The 11,392-nt window shown below is 39.1% G+C and overlaps 2 pseudogenes; one reads left to right on the plus strand and one right to left on the minus strand.

Moving 5' to 3' along the window:
- The first annotated feature begins 1,824 nt into the window (after positions 1 to 1,824).
- LOC113058208 (claudin-4-like) lies at positions 1,825 to 2,587 on the plus strand (annotated as a pseudogene).
- A 1,107-nt stretch (positions 2,588 to 3,694) lies between these two features.
- LOC113058889 (uncharacterized) lies at positions 3,695 to 10,957 on the minus strand (annotated as a pseudogene).
- Positions 10,958 to 11,392: the final 435 nt, after the last annotated feature.

Consider the following 11,392-nt stretch of genomic DNA (forward strand, 5'->3'; position numbering starts at 1 on the left):
TAATTTTTGATGAGTAGACTGTAGCCTAAGACTATCTCACGTTTTGAAATTAACTCTCTGTAAATTTTCTAATGGTTTTTAAGGATGTTATAATGTTATATTATAATGTTGTTGTTTTACTTCCTCCTTTTATCTCTGTTTACAAACCAACATTTTACAATTACATTACAATTACATTATGTGGCGGTACACACGGTCGTATTACCCATTTTGGTTTTCTACGTACTGTACTTGAGTCTGTGTGCATTGATTTTATTTAATACACAGTTTCACATTTGAGTTGAATTACTGAAATAAATGAACTTTTCATTTATTAACATAACATTCTAATTTATTGAGATGCACCTGTATACAGCTGGATGAAAAATATAAAAAAAAAAAAAAGGATATAAAAAAAGTTAAAATGTTTCTGTTCAATTGAGAACCAGTTCTCCTGCCTATAGCCTTCCTTACACGGCTCGTGTTACACAGTTCTCAGGCTTATACACACAAACAACCGGGCCTTGCTTACAGTTGAAGCCTTATTTGTTATAGTTCTTATTTTCCCTCCTCATCAGTCCCGAGTCACAGCCCAGCTAGAAATGTTTCATGTTCTGGGAATTTTTTCAGAGGCAAGTTTTATTTTAGTTCCCTGAATGTTCTGCTAAAAATGTGGATAATATTCTCTAAAAATATCCTGAAAATATTTATTGATAACATTGTTAGAACATTATCCTCTAACATTCTAATAAAGCTTCCAATCACACTAGATGTGCTAGATAGAAGTCAAATTTTGATTGAAAGTAAAAACCCAACTTTTGTTTGATGTCAAGCTCCAGGGTAAATAACAAAAAAAAATAATAATAATAATAAAATAAACCCCAGTACCAGCTTCACTTATAAACCAGATTTATTTTATTTCTGACATACATTTACAAAAGGTCTTATTTAGATTAACAGAGGTGTTGATGGTTTATTGAATATTAATAGTTTGGTTTGATATCACCATTATGGTGATCAGTTTTGCCAAAACATACAGCAGCAGCAGCAAAACAAAGCATTTAAACTTCAAGTGTTACACTGCCCAAATAAACTGTATCACAGAAATAAAGTCAATCTGGTTTATAGTAAGGGAAGTTGGAAATACTGTTGTTTAGTTACTGAAGATGGCAAAGGTTGGGTTTTTACATTCAACCAAAATTTTACACCTGAGCAACATTTGAGTACACATCCAATGCTCAATGGGAGGCCTCCTGTTTATATCTTAATTTGAATGTTCGGCGATAATGTTCTAATAATGTTATCAATAAACATTTTTACAATGTTTTTAGAGAATGTTATCCTACCTTTTAGCAGAAAATTCTGGGAACTAAAATAAAACTTGCCGCTGAAAACATTCCCAGAACATGTTCTCTGAACATTCTTAGAACAATGACATTCCTAGCTGGGAGGGTTCTTTCTGGTCAACACTTCAAGGAAATGTCACGTATTCTTTTTAAGCAAAGCACATTCAAATTATTTTATGTCAGAATACATGCATTGACATGACTGGTTTACATCTCTAAGAATGCAAAGACAGAAATAATAGCATGACAAGCATCTCTCCAGCTCCCTGTTCAGAAATCTGCTCCTCAGTCAGAATCGGTTTAATTCACGCTCCAAACACAAATAGTAATTAAGCTTCACCTGTAGTTTGATAAACTGCCCCCTAATGAGAGAAAGCCATTTAAATGCTACTGCTGCAAATAAATCACATCCGTTTCATTATTTAAAACATTGTTTCTCAGAAATAAAACAAGAATTTTCAAATGGTTGTCTCTGTTTTCTATCCTCCCCAGCCCCTCCATGGCTCTGCAGGTCTTGGGAATCACTCTTTCAATGATCGGCTTTGCAGAAACCATCATCATCTGCTCTGCCCATGTGGAAAGTGACGGCCTTCATCGGCACAAACATTGTGGCTCAGGTTTTCTGGGAAGGACTGTGGATGACGTGTGTGTACGAGTGCATCGGTCAGAAGCAGTGTAAACTCTACGACATGCTGCTGGATTTGGATCATTCCCTGCAGGCGGATCGCGGGCTGATCCTGACCACCATGGCTCTGACCTGGTTGGCTTTCCTTATCTTTCCGGTCGGGGCTGATTGCACGAATTGCCTCAGTAACCCATGAGCCAAAGCACGGATCATGATGGTCTCTGGGATCACATTCATGCTTTCTGGACTGACCTCTGTGGTACCCGTGTCGTGAACGGGCAACTCCATCACCAGAGACTTTCATAATCCCATCGTGCATGAAGCACGAAGAGGGATATGGGGGAAGCGCTCTACAATATGTGGACTGGGTCACAACGGGCTTTCTGTTTGTCGGTGGGGCGGTACTCTGCACTAGCTGCCCAACAGAGTGGCACAACTACTCACCGAGATACACCTTAACAGAGACTGACACTTACAAGAACTATGTGTGATATAGAGCTCATGCCACTAAACGGATACACTGATCAAGTGCAAAAGTGATATTGTACAAGAAAAGTTAAACTCAGAGAATATACTTACCTTTTTTTCTACTTTCAGTGGTAAATAAGAAAAGTTGGAGTTTTATAATGTGTTTAATAATGTGTTTCTGCTTTGTGAGGATTTAGACAAATAATTTTAAGTAAAAAGGTTGTGTTTAAAATAATTACCATCTGTCGCATTGCCCTGACTCCTGCTGGAGTGTAAATTAAATGCTCTATTTTTATTTGAGCATAAAATGATTACTGAACAATCTTAAGATTCAGTGAAAATTATTCCATTAAAAGACCATGGACAAGACCATGTCTGCAACTATTTATCTCAAACTTTTATGTAATATTTCACATTACATTTATCTATTAGAAATAAATGAGATATACCACACACAAATGTAAAATCTGTTATTTTCACTGTCATGTCATTCCAACCCTATAAAACTTCTGCAAAACCCAAAATATTTTGATAGATATTTTTAAGAATGTAAGGAGCACTAGAACATGATTTGTTTGTTTCTTTTTCTTCTTTAAAATGCATTGTTTTTGAAATGTCATAATAGTGATTTTCGTGTAATATGATTATGTTTACTTTTTAATTTAAGGTGCCAGTTACTATATGAAAATTAGCCTTTAAGGAATTATTTTCTTTCTGTTTATTAATGATTAATGAGTGCTGTCCCCATCAAATAAATCAAATAAAGTAAGTAAATAAATAAATAAATAACAGTTTTGATTACCATTGACTTTCATTGTGTGGAGAGAAAAATGGCCAGTAGATTATGACAGGATTTTTTTTTTTTTTTTTCGTTTTTGAGTTCTGACCCTTTGTTTTAAACCCTAAAGCTTAGCCTAACTAGCCTATAATGACAAGTACATGTGCTGTTGTGAACTACAACACCTTGGTGAGTAGAGGACATGGACAACATTAGGCATTTTGAACAGCAAAATAAATAAATAAATAAATAAATAAGATTACAAATTATTAAAGAGATTATATGCCGTGCAAATTGTCTGGGTACTTTTTTGTTAAAATAAAGTTGTAGATAGAAAATTGTATTAGATTTTAGATACACCGTCTGGTGCACCTGGACATATCATCAGTGATGTAACCTAGGATCACTGGGGATTTCGGGTCTTTCAACAATCAGACCCCCTCCCCTAGGCGACCCAGCCGGGGTGATCAGGTCCCAGTTTATGTCCAGGTAGCGCTACTACCCTACACGCCATGCCTCTCCTCTCCTGATCCACAGCCACCTTGATGCTACTTCTGCACCATCAATGGCCAACTTGATGGCCCTTCGCTGGCTTGCCCCTGTGATGCCAAGCATTTTGTAGGCCCTGCAAAGGGATTGGCACACAAACCCTGACATCCCACTTCGACAGGTTTGCATATTGCCCGCCACCCATTGCTCCGGCAATCCTCCACAAGCTGGGAGTACTTTGCCCTTTTTCTTTCATTGGCCTCCTCCATACGGTCCTCCCAAGGCACTGTGAGCTCCAAGAGAATTACCTGCTTGGAGGCCTCTGAGGTAAGCACAATGTCTGGCCTTAATGTTGTTATGGCAACTGCCTCAGGGAACTTCAGCTGCTTGCCCAGATCAACTGACAGCTCCCAGTCACGCGCCGTTGCCAACAGGCCAGAGAAGGTGCCCTGGGCACCTGGTGTTGACTTCTCCCCAGCTCTGACAAAAGCTGTGGTCTTCACTGGGCGGAGGCTCTTGCTTTGGCTAATTCCACTGCAGATAGAATCCGCTTTTAGCACCTGGTCATGCCGCCAGTGGTAACGCCCTTCGCCCAGGACTTTTGGACAGCAGCTCAGGATGTGTTCCAACGTTCCTTTCTTTTGGCAGAGGGGGCATGCTGGTGTCTCCACCTTTCCCCAGGAGAAGAGGTTGGATGGACTTGGCAACACATCATAGACCGCCAGTATCAGGAATTTTATCCTGTAGGGTTCAGCCTTCCAAAGCTCAGTCTATGTGACTTTGCGCTCCACTGTTTGCTCCCATCTTGTCCAGGCGCCCTGTTGCCGCATCCCAGCCATCTGGCAAGCTCGCTTCTCCTCAACTCCTGCACGCACCTCCTCCAGAATCAGTGACCTCTTCTCTTTCCCTTCCGCCTTGTCGTAGTGAGGAGTTCGTCTGCTGCCCAGGCCAGCTCTCCCCTGTGCCACTGAGCCCACCAACACCTTTTGCCGTAGCCTTGACTCCGCGTCATCCACTGCCACAGTAGCCCTCCACTTCCGCCATGTCCTGACCTCAATCCCAGCCTGGGCAACCTTTGGATCACTGGAATCCCGATACTGTAGGACCTCCCTGGACCGCGTCACCATGAACTCCTCGCTCAGGCTGCTCATGAGAAGCTTCAGCTTGTTGTTCTGCCCATATAGAGCGATGCTGCTCAGGCTTCGAGGCAGTCCAAGCCACCTGCGCAGAAACCTGCTGATACTCATGTCAAAACCTTCCACCGTTGAAATGGGGACTTCATACACCAAGAGGGGCCATAGGATCCGAGGGAGGACACCGTGCTGGTAAATCCAGGCCTTGAACTTGCCAGGAAGGCCAGACTTGTCCACCACGGCCAGCCAGGTCTCCAGGTCTTGGATGGTCACTTTTGTGGAAGCTGCGTCTCGCAGGCTGCAATTGAACACCTTCCCCAGGCTCTTCACAGGTTCCTCTGTCAGTGATGGTATCTTGGTGGTGCCAAGTGAGAATTGGAACTTGTCAGTAACCTTCCCTTTCTTCAGCACGAGGGACCTTGACTTTGCTGGCTTGAAGTTCATGCGAGCCCAGGACATCAGCTCCTGAAGGCCGTTCAGGATCCACCTGCAGCCTGGGACAGATGCTGTGGTCACTGTCAGGTCATCTATGAAGGCTCGGATGGGTGGCTGTCTAACTCCAGACTTAGAGAGGGGCCCCCTACACTGCATTTCTGCAGATTTCACCAGCATGTTCATGGCAAGTGCAAAAAGCATGACTGAGATTGTACAGCCAGTGATGATCCCCTTCTCAAGCTTGTGCCATTCTGAGGTTGTTGTTCCGGAGGAGACTCTCATATGGAAGTTGGCATAGTAGTCCTGGATGAGGTCTCTGAACTTATTCGGGGTGTGATGGCGGTTCAGTGCCTCTTCGACCAGTTTATGGGGTATGGATCCATAGGCATTTGCGAGGTCCAGCCACAGCACAGCCAGGTCCCCCTTGTTCTCTCTGGCTTCCATGATAAGCTGAGTGACCATGCCTGTATGCTCCAGACATCCAGGTATCTCCTGGGGCTCCTCCTTCTGGACTGATGTATCGATATAGGAATTCTTCAGGAGGTAGTCTGTCAGTCGCCTGGAAATGAGGCTGAAGAAGATCTTTCCTTCAACACTCAGCATTGAGATGGTCCGGAACTGATCGATTCTCTGAGATTTCTCCTCCTTCGGGACCCAAACACCCTCTGCTTGTCTCCACTGGTCTGCTACCCTTCCCCTCCTCCAAATCACTTTCAGGATCTTCCAGAGTCTGTGGAGTAGTCTTGGACAGTTTCTTATAAACCTTGTAAGGTACTCCACTAGGCCCTGGAGCAGAGTTTGCCCTTGCCCTTCTAACCACCTCCTGGATCTCCTTCCAACCGGGCTCTTTCCTGTTAAAGTCCAGTGCTGGTGCAGGTAGATTGATAAAGAACCTGCAGGGCCCTAGGTCTTGCTCTCTGTACTCATCACTGTAGGATTGCTTGAGGTGGTGGTCAACCTCAGCTTTGGAGCAGGTGAGTTTGCCGCTGCGCTTCTGTCCTAGCATCTGTTTCGTAAATCCAAATGGGTTCGCTAGAAAGGCAGCTCTCCTCCTGGACCTCTCCTTCCTCCTCCTCCTATGCCCCTCCGCTCTCCTCAAAGTCATCAGCTTTTTGCGGATTATGATGCGTAGCTCCGCAAGCGGTCCCCTCTCCTCTTTGCTTGCAACCTTGAACTGCTGCCTCAAGGTCTTCAGCTCCTGCCTGAGCTGATGGATTTTACTTGCTCTGTTGTTCATGGTATAGGGGGGCTTCGCTGCTCGCTTCTCCTCAAGTCCAAACCTCTCTGCAGCTAGGCTGATGATGATTAAAACTTAAAATAATTAAAACTTAACACCAAAACATTTTCATCCTAAAACAATTTAGATTAATTAACTACACCTTTTTATGGTCATTAATGGGTAACAATTACATTACAGACATTATTTAGTATATCTAATCAAAACATCAAATAAATCTAATTAAGCTAAATCATTGGGACTAAATTGGCCCACTTTCTAGTATATAAAAGTATACTTTTAAGTATACTTTAAGTATAGCAGTAGCAAACTTTGAGTACATAACTAGTTTACCTCTATGTTTGTAGTTTGTACTGCAGTTATACTGAAAGTGAACTTATAGGTACACTGATAGTTTACTAATTAAATACATTGTACACTTTGAAGTATAGTCTCAGTAAACTACTAGATTAGTAGTTTTATACTGCAAGTATACTCATAAGTTGTCTTTAAGTGAACTTTGCATCATACTTTAAGTATACTACTATGTCCCTATTTATGTTTTAATGTGTATATATTTTGTTATATGAATATCTGAACATACAAAACATCCAAAGAAAGAACAGGGTATCTGCTTGTAAACAAAAGCATTTTATTCTAGCTTCATGCATTTTTTTTTTAAACACAAAGTTTAATGTAAAAAAAATATAGTAATAACATCTTGAACAAAAAGTTTAAAAAATAATCTATGAATCGGATTCAGAATGATAATCAAAACTTAGATTGAGTCGATCAACACTCCAATGCTTGACTGTAATTATTATCTCTTCATCAGTCATTTTATTCCATAACGTTAAGGTTTTGATGCTGTTTCATGTCAGATGATCTTAGTATCTAGTGTATCTTTTTCTTCTTCACTTGTGTTTTTTTGTAAATTCTGTACAGAAGATATGTACTAGCGCTAATTCTTAGGGGCACAAGTATAGTTCAAAATATTGGAATTTTGTAAGTATAAGTATACTTAAATTTCATTTTAAGGATATTTCTGAAAAGTACATATAGCCCATTTATGAGAATTACATAAAAAGTCAACTAAAAGTATACGTTCCTATTTTTAGTTTAAAATAAGTATAATAGTACACTTGAATAAACTTCTTTTTCATAAGTGTTACTGTGAACAACTATCTGCACACACAAGGCCAACAGCCAATTAACATTCAACATTTGATTCAGCATACACAAGAGCTGATAATATTACACTAGAAGGCTACAGAATACTGAGAGCATGTATATCACTGGAAACTACATAGCTGCCTTATCTGAAACGTCACAAAGCTAAGTTCAAGTATCCTACTGCCACATGTTCAGTTTGTTTTGTCATAGTTTACTTTGTGTTTCCAGTTTGGTTCCTGTTTTTCCTTATTTGGTCATGTTCCTGTGTTCATTAGTTCCTTCACTCATTGTTTAATTAACGAGAGTTTGGTTTGTACTAGCTGTCTCCTTCGCCTTCCTCCTCCTGACACAACCGTGACACCTACTCTATTCATGGAGCATGATGAAGAAGTCATGGGTTTGAAGCACACAGAAACTACATTCTTTAAATTCTTGAATGATAGGATGGGGAAATTAAACTTCAGAATGCACTGATATTTCCCCTGACTCTTCTGTGATGAATTCAAAACTTTGACAGTGTCACTGGAAAATATATGAATGAATGATAATTAATTATAATGTAAGTGTAAGAAATCAGTTAAAAGCCTGTGGGAAATAATTAAAAAATTAATTAATTAAAGATCTGTTGTATAATGCAGATAGATTCAATGTTATGAGCACAAATAAAAGTGTGTTTGCCACTCTGATAAATGTATATAAAATGTGTGTGTGTGTGTGTGTGTGTGTGTGTGTGTGTGTGTGTGTGTGTGTGTATGTGTGTTATTATTAAAGTGTGTTACTATTAAAGAATTATGTAAGAAAAAGGCTGATAGAATTAGCCTATGATGAAGAATAATAGAAGAGCCTAATATGACTAGCAGGGTTTTGTTATGGGAATTATTTTATTTTCCTTAAATAATTTGTATTCTTAATTTTACTTGAATGGCTGGGTATTTAAAATGTAATCGAATAATTATGCATGAAAACTTGCTCGCGAACATTGTGACACACTAAAGCAAATTAAGCACGTGATTTGACAGAAAGTAAAGAGGCTTGTCTGAGATACGGCTCACCTCACCTCACATTTAGGCGAGACTAGGCGGCTGCAGTGAGGGGAGGAGTGAAATAAACGCAGTCAAGACGGACAGATCAGAGATCTCGATGTAGAACAGACACCTACGAGATCAAGGCAGATATTGCAGATGTTGCATTTTTTATGAAAACAAATATGATTTACAAGAAACTATAAACTATAAAAACTACAAGAAACTGTTTAATTCCATTTGAAAGACATAGAAATCATCCATTAATAAAAGCATGTATTTTAGTAGGCCTATTTTTCAGAAAAATGACAACCACATATCTCACACAGAGACTGCACTGTCATAGTTTTGGGGAATATTCATGGATAATTTAAAAACAATCACAGGATATCAGATAAAAAACACAACATTTTAGAAGAGAACACAACATCACAGTTGTTTTAACCAATGATAATTAAGCTGTGCCATCAGCAAGTTGTTTCCCATCATGCTGATATGAAAGCAAGGCAGACTGCTCTCGGACACATTTCTAACAGGCATGAGCCGCAACAATGTCTTGAGCCACGAAAGAGAGAAGAAAAGTGGTGTGACATGGGCTCTATTGGGCTCATTGAAAACAATACATGCTGCTTCATTTTTTTTTATTTTCAGAGATTTCACATGTTGGAAGTCCAGACAGAAGAGCATTGCAATAGTCAAGCCTAGAAATGACAAGACCCTGGATGAGAAGCTGTGTTTTATGCTCTGTTAGGAAGGGTCTGATCTTCCTGATGTTGTAGTGCAAACCTGTATGATTGTGCTATTTTTGCTATATGATTAAAGGTCAGCTGATCATCAAGGATTACCCCAAGATTCCTGGACGAAGTCGATGGGTTTATCGTCGATGAGCCCAGCTGGATGGTAAGCTGGTGCTGTATGTATGAGGTGGCTAGGAAGATGAGAAGTTCTGTCTTTGCTATAGGTCAGGCTGAAGTTGATGCTATTTCATCAATGGCGAGATGTCCGTCAGACAGTTTTTACTGTAGTTGCAATGTTATATTGAGTCATGTTTGTAAAACAGTGATAAAAGCATATATATAGACACACTTTCTTGGTTTTTAAGTAGTATAGGCTTCATACTTGTACATTTGATGCCGTATTAAAGTACGTGTCAAAGAGTTGCTGTTGTGTTTCATGAAAAAGTTTCTAAAACTTCTGTGTATTTGACAAATATTGCATCTGTAATAAAGTATGCAAACACCACACAAGCATCACAATGGGATGCAGAAAGTGTCCGACTTCAAGTCTCTGCTTTAAATTCCGACCCAACTGCAGGAGGAAACTCTCGCTGATCGATCTGCATACAGCCTGAATTCAAACACACCTAAGGTGCATCACAACATTGATGACAAACGAAGCCTCAAGGTGTGTGACTTCATGTAGCTTTGCATTGACCGATCGGTGTATGACATAAAAATATCATAAGAGCAATTTGAAAGCATTTAAATCCATCTGCACTCTATAGCTCTAGCATTACTTTGAAGTTAAATATTGATCAGTCTGTGCAATGCAGGTTCAAGATAGTGATGGGTCATTCTTGAACAATTTGTTCATTTTGAACAAATCTTTAATGTGACTCGGGAAGATTCATTCAGTCGCGTATGCACACAGTTCTATAGGTTCTGTACTGGAATTAGTCTAGTAGGTCACCTGTTTCAGTCAATGCAGAGAGAATTTATTAGATCATCTCTAGAGTCTTCTGGTTTTTCGAGTCATTCGTTCATCACGTGACAGACCCGTAAGCATAACAAATGCAGTCGGAAAGAGACTTGATAATAATAATAACCAACTCTCTACTACCTTTGTTACAACAATCAGTGTATAAAAAATAACCATCATGACAGAAATTCACACATTAATAAACTCTAAAGACCAGAAACACATTAAGAGTAAATTAGAATAAGAATTTCTGTTTCTTACAGCATTATAATTTTTGTATTGTTTGTAGTGTAATCAACGTTTGCATAAGTACTAGATAGTAGACATGTTAGGGAAGTAACACGTAACATTTTAATTATATTTTGATAAAAATGAACAAAATGGCTCGAAAAAAAGATTCGTTAATTTTGCTGAACAAGACTCAAAGTTGATAAAATGATCTGAAATTCCCATCACTACTTCAAGTCTGACACACCTTAAGGTTTTCTTTGTTGTCAATCACGTGACTCTGTGTAAGCAATACATGCCCTGATACTGGGCTTCACTAAAGACTGTTGCATGCTTGATACATGCCTTGAGGTTTCTTCAGTGTCATCGGTACTATCACTACTTGTACTTGTAATGAAAATGACTTAAATCTGTTAGAACAGTGATCTCCTATGAGGTTTAAATGTGGATTTAAAAACCAGCTAGCATGTCTGAGCTTAAGGGTTAAAAATCATTTTAGTTCTATTTAAATAAACAGTATTTATTTGTAATTTATTTTATTTTATTTTAATTATTACTGTGACCTTATTTCAGCCTCGTCTCCACTGGAGAGAATAAAATTATCCTTTGGCGCCACTCGGTGGATATTTTACATGTGCATCTCAATAAATTAGAATGTTGTGGAAAAGTTCATTTATTTCAGTAATTAAACTCAAATTGTGAAAATCATTGTGAAATTCATGTATTAAATAAATTCAATGTTCACAGACTGAAGTAGTTTAAATTTCTTTTTATTTATTTATTTTTTATTGTGATGATTTTG

The sequence above is a fragment of the Carassius auratus genome, chromosome 40 (genome assembly GCF_003368295.1).
Source record: "Carassius auratus strain Wakin chromosome 40, ASM336829v1, whole genome shotgun sequence".
Lineage (NCBI taxonomy): Eukaryota > Metazoa > Chordata > Actinopteri > Cypriniformes > Cyprinidae > Carassius > Carassius auratus.